At 36.9% G+C, this 21724-nt stretch overlaps 1 protein-coding gene and 1 pseudogene across 2 annotated transcripts in view; one reads left to right on the forward strand and one right to left on the reverse strand.

The window, feature by feature from the left end:
- THSD7A (thrombospondin type 1 domain containing 7A) overlaps positions 1–21724 on the reverse strand; it is a 356792-nt gene that overhangs the window by 243244 nt on the left and 91824 nt on the right. The gene's annotated exons all lie outside the window — the stretch shown is intronic.
- Positions 9358–9668, forward strand: LOC119065342 (10 kDa heat shock protein, mitochondrial-like; annotated as a pseudogene).

The raw sequence follows: 21724 nt of genomic DNA on the forward strand, positions 1-21724 counted from the left end.
TAGTAGCCTGGCAGTCAGAACAGCAACTGGTCTTAGAAGGTGAGACTCCCTGAACTCTGTAAAACCATGTTATTTTCTGTAAGCATTAACGAGTTTGCTGATATTTCCAGGCTGATGAGAAGTTTTAAGGAGATAAGGAAGAGCTCTCCAATCTTGTCTTTGGGATACCTGAAGGCTACAAAGGAACATTAATAGACCTTCTAGGGTAAACAGTGGGCACAGAAAGTAGTAAATGCTTTTAATTGCTTTTCTGATGCTCCCAGCACCAGCAAAATCAGTCTTCAAAATGAGGTGAAATTTCAATAGGCAGCTCCTTTGACAGCCCCTGTTCTGCCTCCAGTGCTGCGTGGTTTCGGTTATATTACAAACTCCTGGGACAAAATAGGACTCAGAGCTAGAAACTGTATACTAGTAATAATCAAATACCTAATTTTTTAAATTGTAGAAACAACAGTGAAATGATTTTATGGGCATGAGTATTTGGAAGTCTGTAGATATTCCCCTTGCTGAGAAACGTGCTACAGGGCCAGGCTCGTGTTCATGTATTATTCATCGTGACTTGCAGTTTGCCGAATTGTCGTGAAACCCATTTACAGTTTCCCAGACCCTTTTCAAAGATGGTCACATAAAACCTTTTGTTGTTTTTTTTTCTTTTTCAATCAGAATGCTTAACTTATTTATAGGTAGGTGGTTAGAATGTTATAACATATCGTACAGAAGGTTCATATGAGAATGTATTTGGATTATCGCTGAATCTTACTAGGACAATGAAACACCATCTACACATTCTGCCTGTAAGATATGCAATCCAAATACAGATGATCAAAATTTTCCATAGCAATTTCATTATTTCATTCTGTTGTTGTGTATCTAACAGATTTCTAAAGAGTAGAATTTATAATCAACAGTTTATTGATATTTTTATGATTAAATGATATTTAAAATAATACTTACCATTTTCTCTCTTTGCTCTTAGTTTTGTTTCTTCTCCTCTCAGTTTTAAAACTAAAACAATTCCATTATTATGCAGAATAAATAGAATTCAGTAAAATTTTGGGCATTTTAATTCCTAACTTTTATAAAGTTATTCTTGTTAGAGCTTATAAAATATTCCAGAATTTCTGGCATACTTGATATCACAATGTTGAAGGTTTGCTCATTTCCTGGTTGTGCATATTTCTAATTAAAGAATCCTTATGTTTCCTCCTTTCTTTCAGATATTACCATGGGGAAAACATTAAAATCCCAAAAAAGTTTTTTTTTATATTTTAGATGTACTTTCTGATTTTCCTTTATGCTTAAAATACTTTTTCTATTCTTATTGTTTGATATCAGAGAATAGCTTGTACAGTTGCTATTTATAATTTACTGCATTTAAAAAGAACTTGGTCAACCTGATATTAAGCCATTAAATCACACCTTTCACTTTATTATTAAAATTCTCTCATTGGATTATGTACTACCTTAGATTAATATTAAGATGTTAATATTACAATTATGACTCTTTTTATCTTAAAGTTTATGTTCAAGATATGTTTATGTTTGTACTATATCATGTGCTATTTCAAAGGGCATATGTAAATGTTAAATCTTCATTATCAACACAGAATAACCATCTTTGTCTCACTTTTGAGCAAAGGATTTTAATTTGATTTCGTAGTGTGACATTTTCTTTTGGGGGGAGGGTGGTCAAATTACTTTATAAATAAAAACTCATGCATCACAGTGCTGTGTGGAGCCACGCTGGAGCCTGAGGCAAACAGAGATGTGTGGACTCTGATTCTAATGGAAGCAAAGTCATCAATCACCTTTTTTCAAAACCTACTTCTTCGCTCATCTCATTCTGAGTGAAGAAAATTGCCATTTGTCAATTTCTCTCGACCAACAGATAACCTAAAATAATTTTAATTAGCTTCACCTTCATTAAAATTATAATAAATTATTTTGTACCAAGTATTTTGCATGCAATAATATGGAAACCTTTTTTTCATCAGCTATATTGTTCTGAAAAAAAATCACCCATTTAAAAACTCAAAGAGGTACCCAGGGGTGCACATGTTTCATTTTGCCTCAGACTCGGACATGGCTCAGCAGGGCAGCAGCCTTTGTCTAAAATTTTGACATTTTCTTCCTAATGGAGTTTTTTTTGCATTAATTTTTATTTCTAAAAATATTACATTAAAATATTATTGTGACTACTGTTTTTTTTTTTGGCACTGACACAAATGCATCCCTTGCCACAGCCCAGTACCCTTATTCTGGCTTTGGTGTAGAATAAAATCACCAGATGAAAAGAAAAAAAAACACTAAAATACAGATAATACTAAAAAGTATATATTTTTTGCTGATAAGCAAAAAGAAAAATAAACTTAAGTTCAACTAAAGATTATTTATTTTGGTTGTAATATGCAAGAATGACTGTCCTATGATGGGGATACTGATTTATGGTTTTAGTGATCTTTGGATAGATTCTCATAGTTAAGAAAATTTAATATATATATATGCACATGCATGACTTATGGACACACTTTGTGGCAAACATTCTTAAATTACTCAGTAAAAGAACTGAAGGGAAATATCTTGATTTCATCAACGGAAGAGAAAAACAGAGTTCAGTTTTTATTTTTAAGCTCAGAAGATTTACTGACACTTCTTTCTTTCTCATTTCAACTTTTAGGGTACTGCTGCTTGCAAATCTCTTTATCATCTCTAAGGCCTATTTTGGAAAGCAAAGAAAACTAGAATGTCAGCAATAAGCCAGACATTAACCCAAACATTCACATCCATAGACCATCACAGTGCATCTCAGGCCTGCCAGCCCCATGCCAGGGGCCGATGGAGCTGACTAGTACCTCTGCACTTTAGGACAGAGCTTCAACTCTGCTGTGAGCCAGGATCCTCTGGAGAACTTCCAGCCAGTACTGGTACCTGGGACTTATCCAAGGCCAATTACTGGAAATTTCTAGAAGATGGAGCCCATGCATCAGCACTGTTTAAAAGCTCCCTAGGTATTTTCAAGTGCAGCCTGGGTTGAAACTCACTAGTACGGTCTACTAGAGAGGACACAGGCACTGTATACAATCATTCACTCACATGGAAAATGAAGTGAGGCCATAGGTGAACAAGGGAATGAATGCTGCTTTAGAAAAGGAGAGGGGTCACCCGCACGAGATGCACAGACAGACCTTCCTGAAATGCAGAATTTAAACACAGACCGAAAATGATGAGGTGGTGGACATGGAAGGGCAAGGACAGGACATTTCAGGCAGACATAAATATATGAGCCAAAGTTCTAAATAGGGAAAAAGGGAGGTGAGTGTGTTGGATTGCAGGGCAGCGAGCGGGAGAGGCCAGCGATGCAGTTCAGTGGGTTTGAAAAGGGAGAGTGGAGGAGGAAGGTGAGCAGGTAGTAACAGTTTTGTGTGTCTGCATTTCAAGCCCACTACTCTGCACTTGCCTTGCCCTATCCCAGTTAATTCCGAGAGCAAGTCTTGGAGATCTGTAGTAAGTAAAATGCAAGAGTTCAAGCTATAAAGAAGATAAAAGACATATTTTACGGGAATTCATTAGATAGAAATAAAGATAGACTTAAAAAACAAGTTTCTCTCTCTCCTCTATTTGTTCTCTCAAGTGGAAATAAAGCTTCATAGAATCCCCTTCCTTTTAGGATTAAAATGTGGATAAATATTAATTTCTACACAATAGAGAGAAAACATGATGTCACAATGAAAGCTCTGGCCATGATAGGACTGTGTCATGAAGATCAGCTACAGAGTCTGAGTGGAGGAATTCTTTATTTGACAAACTATCTTCCCAGCAATTATGAACAAATTGGTTAAAGCTGCTAAAATGATAACTATTATGTCAGGTCAAAGCACTTAGTGGTTCAGTGACTGCCTTCAGTATCACAGTATGCAATAAAATGCTTTTCTCATAACTGTCATTTTCCTAATTTGATTGAAATAGAGAAGTAGCTTTTACTGGAACAAGATTGTGACTTTTAACAACTGACAGTGCAGAGAGTAGATGTCACTTCTGTGACCTTCTTCTTATCATATCCTACTGAGAAAAGGTTTTGAGAAACTTTTCAAAAGACTGAGTCTACACTCTTTCTTCCTTGTTGTTCAATTAAAAATAAAACCATGTTTTTTTCCTTATCAAACCAAGTAAATGATGCCATCCTCTTAAGAACCACAGGTTAATGGCATGGGCCATTTTAGTCCGGCTTGTATGATGACATTGCTTTAGAAAATGGAAACGTCATTCCCAGCTGCCGTTTTCCTTCAGGCAAGGAGGTTAACCCACCATTTCAAAAAATATAAGAGGTCAAACCGTTAGAAATCAATAGCTAATGGAGTGAAGATAGTTCTTTGTGTACGGGCCCTATTCCAATTAAGGAAGCCCTCACCCATTTGGAATGAAGAAAGAAAAATGGTTAGCGTGGGACACAGACCACTGAGCGTTCCTGCCAAGCTGAGATCCAGAGATGTGTATCTGCCTGTATTAAATTCACAGCTTTGGCTGTTTTTGAAACGCTGCCAAATCATAAATTTTATTTTATTTCATGGGGAATATTATGAAAGTTGTTTAGCTTCACACAAATAAATAATTCATAAGTAATAGCAAATATCAACCTAAACACTCAATATGAACATATACTCTTCGAATGGAGGAAAAAACAGTCCACATTCTTTTGAAATTCTTAGATATCTAAGTATTTCCCTGGGTAATTTTCTAAGGGATAAATTGCTTATCTAGTAAAAGGAACTACAATACATTTTTCTATCTGACTGTTCAGGGTCCAAAAAGTAACCAAACTTGGTGAATATACAAGAAGCAATGTATATATTCACCATGGTTCAGACAGGGTGAAGGGGCCATATATTTCAAAAGTGCTTGCTTCTCAAAAGTAAACTTGTATGGCAGATTGATATTTTAGGGAAAGGATAAATATACTGGAATGAACCTGGACAAACATAGCTTAGTTATCTCCTTCCCAGACAGTGTTTCCTGAAACCTCGCTCGGTCCGACTGGTGGCAGCAGTTTATTCCATTAGCTCTCTGGTATTTTACTTCTTATTTCTCTTCAGCTCTATTATTTATGGAAGTTGCTGCAGTGTTTCAGAAGATGGAAGTTTGGGCGAGCCTGTTTCACCGAGAACTCTTGTTCTATGGTGTGCGGATTCACTCTGAGAGTCCTTTGTGGGGAGATTGGCACACTGAGGCCTAACTTATGCCACTCCCAAAACAACTCGTGGTTTTTCAGTTCTTCTCCTTGGGAAAAATAAGGCCACAATTTTCGTAAAAGAGTTATTTTTTAATACACTAAAACTAAACATATGTTTGTGCTGCTACTCCTAACATTCTGGCCTAGTCTTAATACTCCCTTTTAAAATATTAGCTGAGTTGAATACAAACTTGGATAATGCTTTCTTTATCCATCTTTAGTTTCTTTGACATTCTTAACGGCATTTTCTAAGTGACAAAGTGTTACCTGAAGTGGATAGGTATCAGTGACAAAGTTAAGTTATAAACCCAGAGGACTTTTAAGCAATTCCTTATTTTTTTTAAAAAAGGGGTGGAGAAGGAACATGATTCACATTAAATGTTCATGATGTCTTGGGTTTCCATACCCTTTCAAATTGGGGTGAATATAATTCCAAATAAAGCAAATAATTCACAATTATATCTTTATTCGAATTTATTCAACACTTACTTAATATGTACTAAGGGGATGTGTCCTCATGACCTAGTAAAGCTAGTAACAACATATACTCTCCACATATTATAATTTTTAAATAAACTTAGAGAAGAATAAAGTGTCTTGCTCAAAGTTAGTCGGCTATAAAATGGTCAACGTAAAACCAACTTTTAGTCTGAATCCAAGATTAGGATGGTGGAGACGTCTAGTCTGGGTGCTAAAGGTTAACCATAGACACCATCTTACGTCGCTTCTGTAACAAAAGAGTTGTGGGTTTGGTGTTATGTTTCCCCTGTGGAAGGATGACAGTTTTACTACTGACTAGATTTACGCTCTGTTCTCCTCACCTAGAAAAAAGGGTAGTGATACTTATAGAATTACTGTTGAAGCAAATTAGAAAATATATGCGCACAAAACCCGGCATGTGTCAAGTTCACATGCCATTCTATACGGTAGCCGTGGCTGTGGTTTACAACATTATTGTCATCACACGAACATTCTTGGAATAATTAAGGCATCTCTATCTTACTTCCCTCATGAACATTTAATAAGTACTTTTGTAGTAATTTATTTCATAAAACTCAGAGGAAAGTTTCACTTCTTATTTTTCCCAACATCTCAATAATTACGTTTGTACAGGTACTCAAAGAAGTTTTCCTTTTGAAATTTTAAAACATGTGGGTATATAAAAGTATAAGTGAGTGTAGCTAAGGAGCCTTGTCCCTCTTAACAGTGTACTTCATCAGTCATTGTTTCCCATGGTCTCATTTTGCTGTACCTCTAGGCCACCCTTCTAAGCCTCACTCTAGTTGATTAGTGACTTTATTTTGGACTTCTCACAGTGCCACTCTCTTAGTATGGAATTTCCAATAATTGCTGTCTTCTCACATACATTTCAAGCAAGGGAAAAATTTGAACCAACTCTATGCCTTTTCCAGGCCATCAGAAACCAGTCAGAACAACCTACAACAGATTTAGACATAGTACTCCATGTCAGCCCCTAAAATTCAAGCCCTATCTCCATTGAAGAGTTTTCCAGTTAAATTGAGTATTGAGAGTATTTAGACACAGGGCAGAAAACCAAGAAAAGGGTTCAATGACAGATGCTGGCTTGCAGAAAGGGTAGCTGACTGTGATCCCATCATGGAATATGAGGTGGTGAAAGTTTCATAAGTTCAGGAAGTGCTCATGACACTGCTCATGGGGTTTGTGAAATACAGTTCATAGCAATCAGAAAAGGGACAGATAGGTTTCTTTTTGAGCAAAGTAACTGTGAACGTAGTCACAATATTTGAGCTGAAATATGCAATATGCTTCCTATTCTAACTTTTCTAAACTAAATGTACCATTATACTTCATTTCCTAGAAATATAAATGATAATATCTATCAAAAGAGTGGGAGTTCACAGTTTACCTCTAGAGGACTATTCTACAAAAATTTTAGCATGACTATTACATATTGCAATGCTGTGCTGAGTTCTAGAATATGAACCTAATGTGAATAATTGAATATAAACTTGCCGCATACCAGAATCCATACCTAAACTGTATCATATTTTTCATAATTTATGCATGAGGAAACCAAGACTAAGCGAGGTGACTAAATCTGCCACAATCATACAGCTAGCATATGGATGAAATGAGATATTAAACCAGCTATATCTAACTTTTAAGTTCATAGAAATTTTATCACAGAACCATGTTTTCTGTTCATCTCTTGCTGGTCATAATAAACTTCAACTAAAGAAGAATTCTGGTAAAAGAGAGAATATACCAAGAACAGTCAGGATAATGGAGAGTCTTAAAATATATGACGATCTGAAAATGGTTAACTTAGAGGTAGTTATTGACTCACTTCTCTAATTAAAATTTAATGAATGCCAAATGTGAGCCAGTCTCTGTGCTACATGCTAGAATTTCAGAAAATATCAAGGGGGGGAAGGGGGGAAAAAAAATGTACTTGAAAAGTAACTAAATAAAATTTAATATTAAAAAAAAAGATGTAATCTGTATCCTCAATAGCCTACTTGGTATTAGAGAGGGAGGAAAAATGAAATACTGATTTCCATGTAGTACTAGCTATATGCACAGGTAGGAAGACAAAATTGAGTACCTAATTACTCTCAAATGGGGTGGAGCAGAATGACCTGACCAAGAAGGCATTAATGGAATTTTATTACAAAACTCAAAGAAATTAGCCTGTCAAATGAGATGGAAAAGGAGGTTGGGAGAGATGTTAATTGGCAGATAATATAGAAAGCTAAAAGTTGGTGTGATTGGTCCCAAGACAGTAATGTTAGGATATAGTAGTAGTAAATGATACTGGGAAGTAGACGGAAACAGATTCTGAAGAGCAAGCTCAATAGTTTGGACTTCATCTTAAATATGGTGGCAAAGAAGTGACATTTGGTAAATCAGGGGGACAACAGGATAAAACCAATATTATAGAGATTGTATGGCAGCAGCATGAAGAACAGAGGGGAGGTGGGCACGCTCAGTTACATGGGGCCAGCAGGCTATGGCAGTGGTCCGCAGTAAGTGGTAATGAAGAACTAAGTTTCAGTGCAGTCATGGTGCTTGCTGCATAAATAAGATGCAAAGCAAGGAGGTTAGGAAGACTGTATTTCTAGACTAAATAATTTCATAAATGCTGAGGCCAGTTAGTAAGCTAGGGAATAAGGACATACAACCTGGTTTGGTAAAGAAGATGAGCTCAGACTCAATTCAGTCATATCGTGTTTGAATTATCATGTGGGAGAAAGATCTAGACATATTCAGTAGGCAGTTGGAAATAATAGTTGGCAACATGGGTGTTAATTAAATCCATAAATAAGGGTGAAATTGCCAGGAGATAATATATTGTTGTGAAGATCTGTCACAGAAAAAATTATTATTAAACTTCTAATGTGGCTCTATTAAGCATATGTAAGACAAACACCTCAAAGATACAAGCCGATTTCGATTTGGAATAGGAAAGAACTTCTAAAAATGCTCTAAAATGTGAAGGTGATACCTCAGAAGAGAAATTCCTGGCAGTGTTCAAAGTGAAGAAAGTAAAAAGTATTGTGAATTTGAAATGGACTTCTGGAATATTACTGATTAGGGTTTACAAACTCATAAGTAACATACATACCTGAAGAGAGCCAGCGGTAAAATAATGCAGAGAGCTCACGCCCTATCTACAGGGCCCCACAGAAATAATGCCACTGAGTGTGGTTGGTAGGGCACATGAATGTCTCAAACTAAATGGACAGCAATTTGAACATTTCACTCGAAATGTCATATGGTGTGCTTGAGTGTGATATCGTTATGTTACAGAATTTACATGCTTATGATTTTAGAATAAAACACGTGTATGTAATTTCTGGGAGGGGGCACAGGGATAGTACCTTCACCTGGGCAGGAGGCCCAGAAAAGCCTGGAGAGAGTGCCACTTTTCTTCCTGCCTCTGGGTTGTGATGTCAGTGGGCTGTGCAGAGCCCTCCCAGCTGCTGCTGCAGCCACCTTCTCTTGTGTGGAGTGGGGTGGGTAGTGAGGGTGAGTGCGCCTGTGTGCTGAGTGGCCTTTTCCCAAGTTCACGTGTGCCAAGGGCTGGCTGCTGGTCTCTTTTGGCAGCCGTGGCTCCACAGCATAGCACAAACCGTGGCAGCCCAGAGTCATGGCAGGACAGGCATTTAGAAGGTTTCTGCCCCTCTTTGACCCTGTATTGGTTGAAAGGTGTGCTGCAGAAACTGTAACCAAAGGAGACATTATGCTTCCAGAAAAGTCTCAAGGAAAAGTGTTGCAAGCAATTGTAGCAGCTGTTGGATCAGGCTCCAAAGGAAAGGGTGGAGAGATTTGACCAATTAGTACTAAAGTTGGAGATAAAGTTCTTCTTCCAGAATATGGAGAAACCAACGTAGTTCTAGATGACAAGGACTATTTCTTATTTAGAGATGGTGACATTCTTGCAAAGTATGTAGACTGAAATAAATCACTATTGAAACAGCATCACGTGACATAGCCCATTCCATTAAAGTACTGAAATCTTTCATCATGTAAATAATTTTTGTGTCTCTTTTATAACAAACAAATGATATCTGAAGTAATGACACCCAATGTCTTTTAAAATGTAGTATCACTGTACTGATGTAAACATTTCCAAATAAAAATAAAAAATTAAAAAAAGATTTTTATATACTAAAAAGGTGTATTAATGAACTATGAGTTGTGTTCTGATTGTGGCCATAAAAGAATGTATATCCACTACTGTAGTTTTGATCAGAAGTTCAAGATCTCTAGAAATAAGAATTTTGTGGGAACTACTAGCCTTTCAAATACTGGCAATGGATGCATAGAATTCAATGACTCTTTGAATTTGGCAAGGCCAAACTGATTGCCATCTCTGTGGATTTAACAATGGATTCTGATAACATTTCCTACTATAAGATTTGTAGTTCTAACTGTAACTTCTGGTTTTTAACATAATAGTATTATTTGCCCTTGACCAACCTATCTTTGGCTTTGAACATTCAAAACATTATTGCATTACATTCTCTGTCCCTGGAATAACCTCCCCAGTTACTCAGACTGTTGAATGCTCTTTAACTGTTTAAGGCCCAGCTCATGCTGAGAACTCTTCAGGGATAACTTCAGGAAGAATGAACAGAATTCTCACTTTTCTTAAGTCAGTCCACAATTTATTTTTCATGCTTGTTATATGCTACCATACTCCTTGAGGATACTGATAACTTACACTGACAAGAACTGTATATCTTATATGATATTCTGCATAAATTTAACATGTAGTAAATATTTCTTGAATGAACAAAGCCCAAGAAAGAGGCATGAGCAATTCAGTTGTTAATTGAGCCCCAAAAGATAATTATTGATCCTTTACAGTTAATAAATCTCTTTCAAATGTCTTCTCATTAACCTTCACAAGAACTCTTCAAAGTGAGAGGGGAAGCTATTGCTAACAACCTGCCACTTAGTTAAAGATCTCTCTGTAGGAAACACAGGAACCTGTATTGTCAGAAGATCAGATTGAAGGTCACCTAGTTTCTATACTTAGGTGCCATCCTAGGAGTCGAAATAAAATTCCTCCACTAAAAATATCACCAATTAAACGTATGTAAGTAAGCACCGCACACTGACTTCTTTCAGTCCATGACTAAGTTTGGATACCCGGTGTTTGGGCTGTCTATTAGCTGTCCAGGGCCCCTGTGGATACGGAAGCTGTGGACTATTCTCACTACATAATCGTAATCATTAAATTAGCCTTTGATGGACTCTGACACTTCCTATCGTAGGCCTGCCGGTATGTCTGATTGAATCTAGTACATGGATTCTTTTTCTTCAAAAATAAAAATTAATTGAATATATGTATCTAAATACAATGTATGATCATTTCCCTGTAAAATATTTTCAGGAAAACAGACAAATCAGAAAAAAGAACACACCTGACTAGATAACACAGGTTTGATTTTAGGATCAGGAAATAGGAACCCACTAGACAGGGGCTTCTGGCTATAGAGTATTTAAACGGTGAATCCAAGAAATGATTTTTTTTTTCATTCTTTTCAGATTGCATGAGTTGGCAAATCAACAATACTGTATTTCATTTCAGCTTTCACATAATTTATTCACTGCTGTAAGGAGACAAGACCCTGTAGGGAATGTCCCAAATCTCTGTAATGTTACCTTTTACTGTATTTTCCATTTAGCTGCAGCTGACAGATGTGACCAAGTTGCAAGTAGCCGGGCAACTCCCCCAGTGGGGCCCACAGAAGCAATTCCCACAGCTGCACCAAAGAAAGACTGCAAATTATTCCACACTCAGGTTAAATTATCCCGAGTTAATTTGCACTTGAAGTTCTTTCTCCAAAGACACCTTTATTTCTCAATGTATCATAGAGCTGTTCTGAGCTGATTCTATTTAGGTTCAAAAACAACACTTCAAATTGGAAATCATCCAACATTGAAAGGAAGTACAAAGATTAAGGAATGTGCTGATTTCAGAAACGGTAATGTGAAGAGAGAGCGATGCGGATTAGGGAAACGAACAGTTCTAATCATTTTAAATAGGTACGTGAGATTGGAAAATCAGATCAGCTCTGTAGCCCAAGTACATTTTTCATTTTATATAAAAGTGACTTAAAATAAGCATATATGCGTGCAGGTGCCTTGACATGTCACTGATTGTTTTGTTTTTGCATTTCCAATGCCAATGCACCTTAACATGACTAAGAGTCAGATAACTCATTAAGGGCCAGTATAACTTTTAAAAAAATTATGTTCCATAGCTATACAGCTTAGACTAAAATTAAACCCATAGTTTACTAGTATTGTTCTATTTATGTACACTTTTTATCCCTTCTCTCTGGAAAAAAACAAGAGAAAATCTACTAGAAAATGAAAGGTACTAATATAAGCTTTGTATCTTTCAACTGGATGTCCAGCTATTTATTAGCACTATTTTTTTCCTATTAGCACTAATTTTTATTTTTTTGTTTTTTATAAGTCTAATTTTATGACCACAAATTCTTAGCTCAATACATGAAAAGTATAAGTAAAATATATAAAATATGTGAAATATAGACTATAAGTACACTTTGCATAATGCATAAGCATTCTTACAAATTGAGATCATGAGTCACCTTAAAAGTAAACTATGGTGATGAAAATGTGTCCCAAGTAGATAAACGCTGCATGTAACCTTATAAACAGATTCCCCTTCAGGCTCACACTGAACTTCAGATTCCACTAGCTTTGTTATTCGGTGGCACCACTTCCCCAGGATGGAATCTTCAACTTTCCAGCTATGTACCTGGAGTGTGAGAGTTACCGCATAACTGACTTCTTGGATCTCATGTAAATGGTGTGCTGTGAAAGTGGTTAGAATTTGCACTGGTAGGAGTGTCAGCAAAGGCACTGAATGTGCACACACACATAGATGGTGGCTTTGTCCCAGTACACCTTGTGTTGTCCTAGGCAAAGTCTTCTCACTTACTGAGAAGCAGTGGCAGAACATTATGTAAGAGAAATACTCACAATTATATGGAGATAGTATTTATTAGTTGAAGATTTTGTAAACAGTATATTTATTTTAATTCTTTGTAATTAATGAATTACTATTTTAATAAAGTAATTACTTTCTGAAAATCACAAGGCATGTACCATGCCAAAGACGTAAACCCTGTTTTAGAGGAGGGCTTCTGATTATAGACCAGGTTAAAGAGATACCACTTGTTAGATCAGTTCCTGGCAGCCTTCCAAATATGGTATAACAGAAGGGAAATTGCTTAAATAATGCCCTCTCTTTTTTCCTACAATAATAGTGCAAGAAACATAGTTAAGGGCACTAATTTCAAATAGAAACCTACCATACGATATTGGAAATGTCATAACTTTTGGAAGACAGTTGAATTTCATGCAATTCTATTTTTCCTAACTAAAAAACTTACTTAAGAGGTTAACACAAAAATCATTAACTTAAACTAATTGTAAGTATGTTGCCTTCGGTGAAAAAAATTAAGAGCTCTCTGTATAACTACATGTAGTTTCTTCACTAAAAATTATCTTACGACTAAAACGATAGCTGGAATGTTGTCATGTTTGCTTTCCTAAAAGTAGATGAAAGATGAAATGATCTCCCACAAACATTCCTGAAAATCAGAGTCATTTATTTTGATTTTAAGGGCAATCTCATGTTGGGATGTCGTTCCCTGGGTCTCACAGCTGTTTGCTCTCACTCCCTTACCTGTCTAATAAAGTGTTCTCATATTCACGATTACTTCATAGCCTAGGGCAAAATAACAGCTTTCATCTACAAGTAATCCAGCTTCACATGGGGGGAAATCGGTAGTTTAAATTTAAGTTTATATGCCTCCGTTGTTTGCATTGTTTTCTTTAAAATAACTGTAATATTTAATTTGATGATTAATTTTATAAGAAATAAAATTATTTTTTATCCTCCCTGTTCATATACTGATTTTTAAAAATTCTTTTGTAATTCTCATAATAAAAAATAGGCTTGTATACTTTAAAATAGTGATATATGCTTTAAAATTTAAACACATAATAATATTTCATAGGGTTCCAGTTGTCATATTTTAAGATATGCACACCATTCAAACTTAAAAAACACAATACATGTCCATTTTTCTTTTTTCTTTAATGAGGGATGTTGTATACCAAGATAAATTAAACCACACATGGAGCATATAGTAAATATATTATAAGGACTTTCACAAGTGCTTCAAAAACTTTAGTATACAAATAAATCATCTGGATCCTTACCAAAATGCAGATTCTGATTGATTAGGTCTAGCACAGGAACTGACATTCAGCCTTTCTAACAAGCTCCCAGGTGATGTGGATGCTGCTGGTCCTCAAGCCACACTTTGAGTTGCAAGTCTCTAGGTGCCATGCTCATGCTTCTTCTGCCCACTTTCCAAATACCTCTAAACCGGAAGGCTGTTTTAGACCACAGTCCCTAAGGTTGACTCCTGTGATAATAACCCGGCTGCCAACAGATCAGACTTCTGAACCAGCCTCTCTCCATCTCTCTCCCCCTTTCTGTCGCTGTTCTTCTCTCTGTCTCTCCATCTTTCTATCTTCCTATCTCTGTTCTATCTCTCATTCTCAATCTCTGCTTCTGTCTTTCAAGACCTGGGCACATCGGAGATCATTCTCGTCTGTGGAGGCGATTTCTCACGCCAAGCTATCGGCTGTTACTTGCCACCTCCAAGCCTTAAGTCTGACTGCCAGGTGTATTTCCTGGGTCTTAGGTCTGCCTATCTTATAGAGACTCAGCAGGTAAGAGCATGTGTACTCAGTAAATGTATGACTATATGAGTTTTCAATTGCTATGTAACAAATCACTACAAACAGAACAGCTTAAAAGAACACCTACATATTTGTTCATACTTCTGTAAGCCATATTTGTTCACACCATGTCCAGTATGGTGTGACTGGGTTCTCTGCTTCGGGTATCATGAGACTGAAATCGAGGCGTCAGCCAGAATGGGTGGTTGACTGTAGAGCCTAGGGAAAATCTACTACTGGTTGTGGACAGAACCAAGCACCTTGCGGCTGCATGACTGGTCCCTATTTTGCTGGTTATCCTTAGGGAGTCACTCTCATCAAAGCAGCAATGGCCCCTCAAAACCTTCTGGTGGTCAGAATCTCTGACTTCTGCCACGAGTTGGAAAAACTCTGTGCCTTGAAGAGTTCATGTGACTTTTGTCAGCGAGGCCCACCTGTATAAATTTCCATATTTTAAAATCAATTGAATTTGAACTTGAATTATATCTACAAAGTGTCTTTACAGCAGTACCTAGACTTGTGCTTGATTGAGTAACCAGGAATTGGGAACCTCAGGAAGCCATCTTCAAATTCTGCCTGAGCCTAGTTAAATCATTCTTTGTGTTCCAATTCACGTGTAAATGAGGATGATATGAATAACTATCTCAAAAGACTATATGTAATGCATTTACAACACTATCTAGCTCATGCTAGGTACTCGATATCTGTTAGTTACAAATATGATTGATAGCATGGTCACTGACATCTTTTGCTTCTTATTCATGCCTCTGGTACTAGGCTAGCTCAGTGTAATTGTTCTTAGCTCCCTTAGACAAAAACTTGTAATCATGTATGCTCAGCCCTCTGGAAACTCTCTGAAGAAGATACTCTATTCAACAACTGTTTGAGAGAGCATGCTCAAGGCGAAGTGTTTCTGCTCAGGGAGAACATGCACAACACTAAGGTAGGTGCTTTCTCTAGGCAAGATCAGCTCTCTGAACGGTCCTGGCATGGGGTTCACCCATCCTAAGGGAACAAGCATGTGTTCTATTGCTCACCATCATTCAAATTCACTTCCTGGCAGTACTGAAATGTCAAAGAGGCTAGAAAACCCTTTCCCAAATTGTATCAACTTGCCTAATTACAGACCTAAGAGCACAACTACAAACTATGAGAAATGGCTTCCAGTTCTCTCTCTCTCACACACACACACACCCACACCCACACACACAACCCTGCACTTATTATTTCTTCATTGTAGGTTAGAAATCTTGGAGATTTCATTTCAGAATAAACAAAATCTTTTTCTACTAAGTGAAATTTGTTTTACTATACCCGATATACAAGGATTAAAACTGGGTTGGAGCAGATCCACTGCCTGTAGATTTTCCAGGCATTGTATTGCATCTCTGGTTAATCACAACTGAGAAACTGCTATTCTTCTGAAGTAAATATTTGCTATTTTTGAAGGCATCTGTATTTTTTAAGATATTTACAAAATGTACTAACATCTACTTCCATAACAGCTGGAACAAAGTCTTATATGCAGTTAGCATTTCACAAATTTTTGTTCAGGAAAGTGTTCAATATACATTGTCATCCCTGACTGTATTCTGACCTCTTTCCCTTTAATTTCACACATTATATATTCCTAATGCTTTGATCAAATAGACTCTGAGGGACAGTAGGACTCAGTGAAATTCACTGAGCAAATTAACATGCTTCATATAGCGTATCATTTTTGAAAGAGGAGCAAAGCTAGAAGATCAGAGAAGCGTCAGTAAAAGGCATCCCCTCTATCTAGTGCAGTGAAGAAAGAAGAAAGATTTCTCACACTGCAACTGAAGTTAATTGGGATATAATTGGCAACAGACCCAGACTTGAGCTGAAAACAAAACAGGTTTCAGAATACATTAGATTATCACTTAATTAATGGTATCTTTGAACCATAAGCCAATCTTTACACTAATTTTATACACAGAACAAGTATTTAATTGGGAGGAACAAAGCACAGAAGACCCTTATATGGGTCTCTTAATAAAAGTAGAAAACACAATTTTTACCTACAACTTATTAAAACTTTTAATTAAACTTTAAGGTAAAACTGCAAGCAATGAATCATGGCCCCCTATTGCTACTAATAATGCAGGGCTGCCTGAATTTCAAAATCCTCAGCATTTTAAAATTTGACATGGGGATAAAATTAGAAAGAAAATATTTTCAAGACATAGTAATAGTAGATAAAAATGTATCTTGGTATAACTAGATGCAGGGTGAGGCAAAAGTAGGTAGGTTTACAGTGGTCTGTATGGGAAAATAATATAACAATTAATAAATAATACAAGAATAAACTGTATTTCATGTACTCACAACTGTAAACCTACTTTTGCCCCATTCTCTATGTCTTACTATTAATGAGAATATATATTTTTTTCAAATCATGCACAAGATACAATTTATGTGACTTAACCTTGTGGGGAATAGAAATGTCGGTGGAACATATGTTTTAGAGCAGTATCTCCCTCACTGCCTTCTTTGATGGACCAGGAGAAGAAGCAGGAGAGGAGATGGAGACCCTTGGGCCTGTCGGTGGTGTCTGAATCCTCAGAAAGGTCACCACAGGGCTGCCTCCACCTCCAGCCTTCATACTTTCTCATCAGCACCCCTTTGCCAATTTTGCCTAAATTAGTGAGGCTATACTTCTGTCACTTGCACCTAAAGGTATTCTATTCATCATCCAATCACCATGAAGTCACACCCGCAGCAGGAGCCAATTTTTATACAAAATCACCAGTTCTTGAATTATGAGTTCTGATTATGATTTCTTTAACCTCCAACTGGATTGTTCAACTTCCTCCACAAAAAGTTTTCCAACTTCATTAAAATCTTGAGGACATTTGCTTCTTTGATTATCCCATATTTTTTCTTATTTATCGTTGACATAGTGTCCTATGACATCATTCAGTGGCCCTACCAAAGCCCTGATATTTCTCTGATGCATGCTTTCTCCATACCTACACTGGAGTTTCCCAGAACTGCTGGGGGAAAAGACGGCTCAACAGCCAGATCATCACTGTAAATTTATGATCATTATCCTCACAGAATTTCTGCAAATCATACCATTTTTTCTGGCCAATTCTGAGACATGTATTCCATGAAAAAAGGAAAAGCATTTTAAATATTTTAAAATCTAGCGCTCATCAAACGCACCCCTTACTTCCAGAATATAAACTTGCCTCAGACTTCAGAGCCCAGTAGAACATCACTGCATGCATTTCAACTTCCTGCTACCAAACCGACCAAGCCTGCTGCTATTTTATTTCTGCATATTGATTGTGATCCTGGGCATGGAAACCAGGGTCCTTCACTTATTACTGGGTGGCATTAGGCCTGCTGGTCATTTTTTATGGCTCAATTGCTTCATCTATAAAATTGGAATTTAATTATCTCTATTTTATTGACTTTGTCGCAGGATTAAGTTATCCATGTAAACTGCTTGATACAGGGCCTGGCACATAAGTTTCAATAAGTCATTACTATTGCTATATTGTTCTTGCTGTTATGATTCTGTGGGACCATTCTCTCTTCCTTGTCTTCTGCTTCAATAGACAGGTTTTTCTCCCACTGATGGCCAAAGCCCCCATATGTCTTTCCACCCTTGCCCACTTCTTTCCACTTTTGTGAAGGGTTTATTAAGCAGTATTTGTGGGAGAAACTCATAAAAGGGCAGATTTTGTCATCCTTTGGCAACATTCCTGCCAACCCTACTCCCCAGCATGGGGTTTGTGACCCTAGGCTAACCTTGGCTCATGGATTATATGTGTATGTGCTGTTCTTCTCCCATATTCTACCTGGGGAGAAGGTCCACAGTGTATGATCTATTAATGGTTCTTGACCAAGAAAAGGTTAGGCGACTATTCCTCTACAGCTTCTGAAACATTTTGGGACGTACTCTGCCAAGTTATGTGATAGTTTGGGAACTATATTATGGGGCACTATAAAGAAAATCAAGTAATTTAACATGCTTTATCTAAAATAGCTCTCTCAAGTAAAAACATGCTCCAGGTAGGTGTTTTACCTAAGCTAAGTTTAATGGCTGCATTATGTTTGAAATGCTAATTAACTAAGCATTTCAAAACTAAGTGACTTAAAAAGTATAGCAATTAATCCCCCATGGAGAGACAGGAAAAATAAAGTACTGTTGGTTTCGTGCAAGTAATTTGAAAGTTCTTGTCACTGTTATGCTGACAACCTGAGATATAGTATCATCAAATGTCAGAAACTTGACTCCCTAAACTTAGATATAGTGCACTAAGTAAAATGAAAGGTCTCACCATGATTATATTTGCTTAATAAGTAACAGAAACAGTTAAATAACCTAAAAACATGTTTAAGCTATTTGGTGAGTAAAAATCATATGCAATGTTCAAAAAGTACCTATTATAAATTTTAATAATTTAATATAAAAGTGCTTCCAAATTTAGATGTGCTCATCCAGCCAGAGTGAGGCACACCTTCTACTTCTGAAAGGTGGCCCAGTGATACCCACTTTGACTGGGTGTTTTGATTCTAGGAACCCCATTTCCTTGCAGTGGCACATGGGACTCTGATTTCCTCGTCACCTCCCCTAAGTCAGCCTGTTGCAGCCTGGGCTTATACTGTACCCCCCTTTTCTTGTATTCCTCCCACAAAAAAAGGGGGACAGGAGGAGATGCGCCCTCTAGTGGGGGACTGAAGAGACAAGAGGATTTCTACCTTTTATACTTTTATTTATTAGATTTTATGATACAGTGTATACTGTGTTTTAGGTACTTTTCATCAAAACTGGTTTAACAGGAAAGCAATTCCTTTTTTTCTAATGGGAAAATGTTTCTGGAGTACCATAACCCATGACAAATTAATTTCTGTAAATTAGTCCATGAATATAGCAGGCTTTACCGAAACAAACAATTATCTTTCATGGTTTAAAGACTCTTCTTCTCTATTCCACATTATTGTCCCTCAATGCCTCTAAGAATATCTAGCACATAATAAGGCTTCCAGCTTGCCTTTCATATAGACTCTGAACAAATCAGTGAGCACCTAATATGTTGCAACATACAAAAGCACACAATTATCAATCATAGCATTTTTATTATTAGAGCGTCTCATGCTACACACATGATTCCAGTTATACTTTTTCCTACTATACTCTGAGGCCACATCCATCTGGTTCTTACAAAATGTTTCAGAATTACCATAAGCTTACACTTTAAAATTGATCTAAGAAGTTTTTTTATTTCATAAAGACAACATCTACATGTAGTATTGTCAGATATCACATTTACATTCAAATGTGCCGCTAAAGAGCCACCACCTTGCAATTTGTAAACGCACCTCATTTTGTTACGGCTGGAAGATGTGTACTGTGCCAGTGCCAGCCCCGGTGCTGTGGTCTGAAATATGAAGGCACACTAAATATTTTAAAGGCTAAGTGCTACTTTTATTACAGTCCAAATGACTGTTTCAAAACAGAGGCTGCACATTGAACTTGATAGTGAGGAGGCACACAATAGACTTAAGAGGTTACCATTCCTCAGCAAGTAAAGGAAAACAGCATTAATTTGCCAGAATATTCTTTCTATTTTGGCAGCTAACCAATCTACTTTTATTCACAAGGCTGGTCTATTCAGATAAGACTTGTGTTTTGCTTGTTTTCGGTATTACATTAACATCGACACCTCAGCCCTTTCTTTGCAAAAATTTCTGTTACTTGGGTCTAAAAATTGACTAAAATTAAAAGAAATTGAGAACAAAAATATTAACTGCTTAGGAGGAATATGTTTGCATCTTAAAACAAGGTACCCCTATAAACCAGGTGAAATAGTACAAACCAGAGAAAATGTGTTCTAATCACTTCCAAAGATTAAGCCCAACGCCACAGAAAATCATTACAATACATTTATCAGAGCTTAAAGAAACAGGGATTTATCGGTAAATGAGTGATCAGTCACCTTGTTGTCATTATCTGGACACAGTAGATACCAAGCAATCCACTCAGCTCTGACTCAGGAGTTCTGAGTTTTTTCTTTGCTCGCAGGAAGGGTTTCTCATTGACACAATTTCCTTTTTAATTTTAAACCATGAGACAAAGAGGTAGACCACAGTGCAGTTGAGAGAAAACACTATCCACAAAAGGGTCCACTGACTTGGATGTAAAAGGGAATGAGTTTCCAAAATGATTTAACCATTGAACTAAGCAGCTGACACTGAGGTTAGGAAATGAGGTCATCCTTTTTGTCCCTGACTCAGAGTGACCACTTGGAAATAGATGTTTGCATTCTCATCTCTAGCCATTGACACCATTAATAGTTTGGATTTCTTCCCTGGTTTTCTTTGAATTCATGACCAAGTAGCTGTAAATCACAGTAAAGCCGCAGTGGGAAGGTAATCACAGTGTTTGTCTTTGCAAGAGATTTTCTGCCCTCCTGGTTTGAATGTTGCCTCTTAGTTATGGAGCTGTTAATTTTTTACAGACCTTCTGTCTAACCACCCACTCCCACACTCTGCCCCATATGCCAAGTGCATTGGCTGCTCGCTGAACCAGTATATATAATCCTGTCGGGTTCAGAAATCATGGAAAGTTCTGGGCATTTATTATTAAGGGGAGCCCCAACTGACTTTTGTTTTGCCATTTGGTGGCTAAAATCAATACATTCTATCATTATAATTTCTGCAAATCCTCGGATGCGAGTGCCTGGCAGGCAAAACCATCAGAGAGAGTAAGATCTTCCCCAGCAGTGGAGAAATCTTATTCTTATTTTTAATTAACACGAAATGCACACTGAAACTGGGGGCTGAAAGACCCAAAGGAATCTGTTCTAAAGCCTTCAGCAGCATGAGGTACACTCCCATTTCCACATCTGCATCCTTCAATGCTTATTTGATATTCCTTTGAAATTCACTTGGCTGGGGCCAAAATAACTCTTAAACATGAAATAAGCTCATACAAATAAAACATTCTATTCAAGGATCTCTTTATGCTTTCTACTTATTTTTTCTAGACTGTCAAGAAGTTCGGATATGTGTATTTTTTACCATGATTTCTTAAGCCTAAGAAAATGAACCAATAAATTGGCTAAGAAAATAGCACGCAGCTGAATCAAATTGAGGAATGCCAATGGGTCCCTCAAATATTTCTTGCAATTTCCCCCATTTTTATTCTTTTTCACCCCATTTCTATAATCTAGAAGATAA

This window comes from Artibeus jamaicensis, unplaced genomic scaffold, assembly GCF_021234435.1.
Source record: "Artibeus jamaicensis isolate MK-2021 breed Jamaican fruit bat unplaced genomic scaffold, CSHL_Jam_final contig_923, whole genome shotgun sequence".
Lineage (NCBI taxonomy): Eukaryota > Metazoa > Chordata > Mammalia > Chiroptera > Phyllostomidae > Artibeus > Artibeus jamaicensis.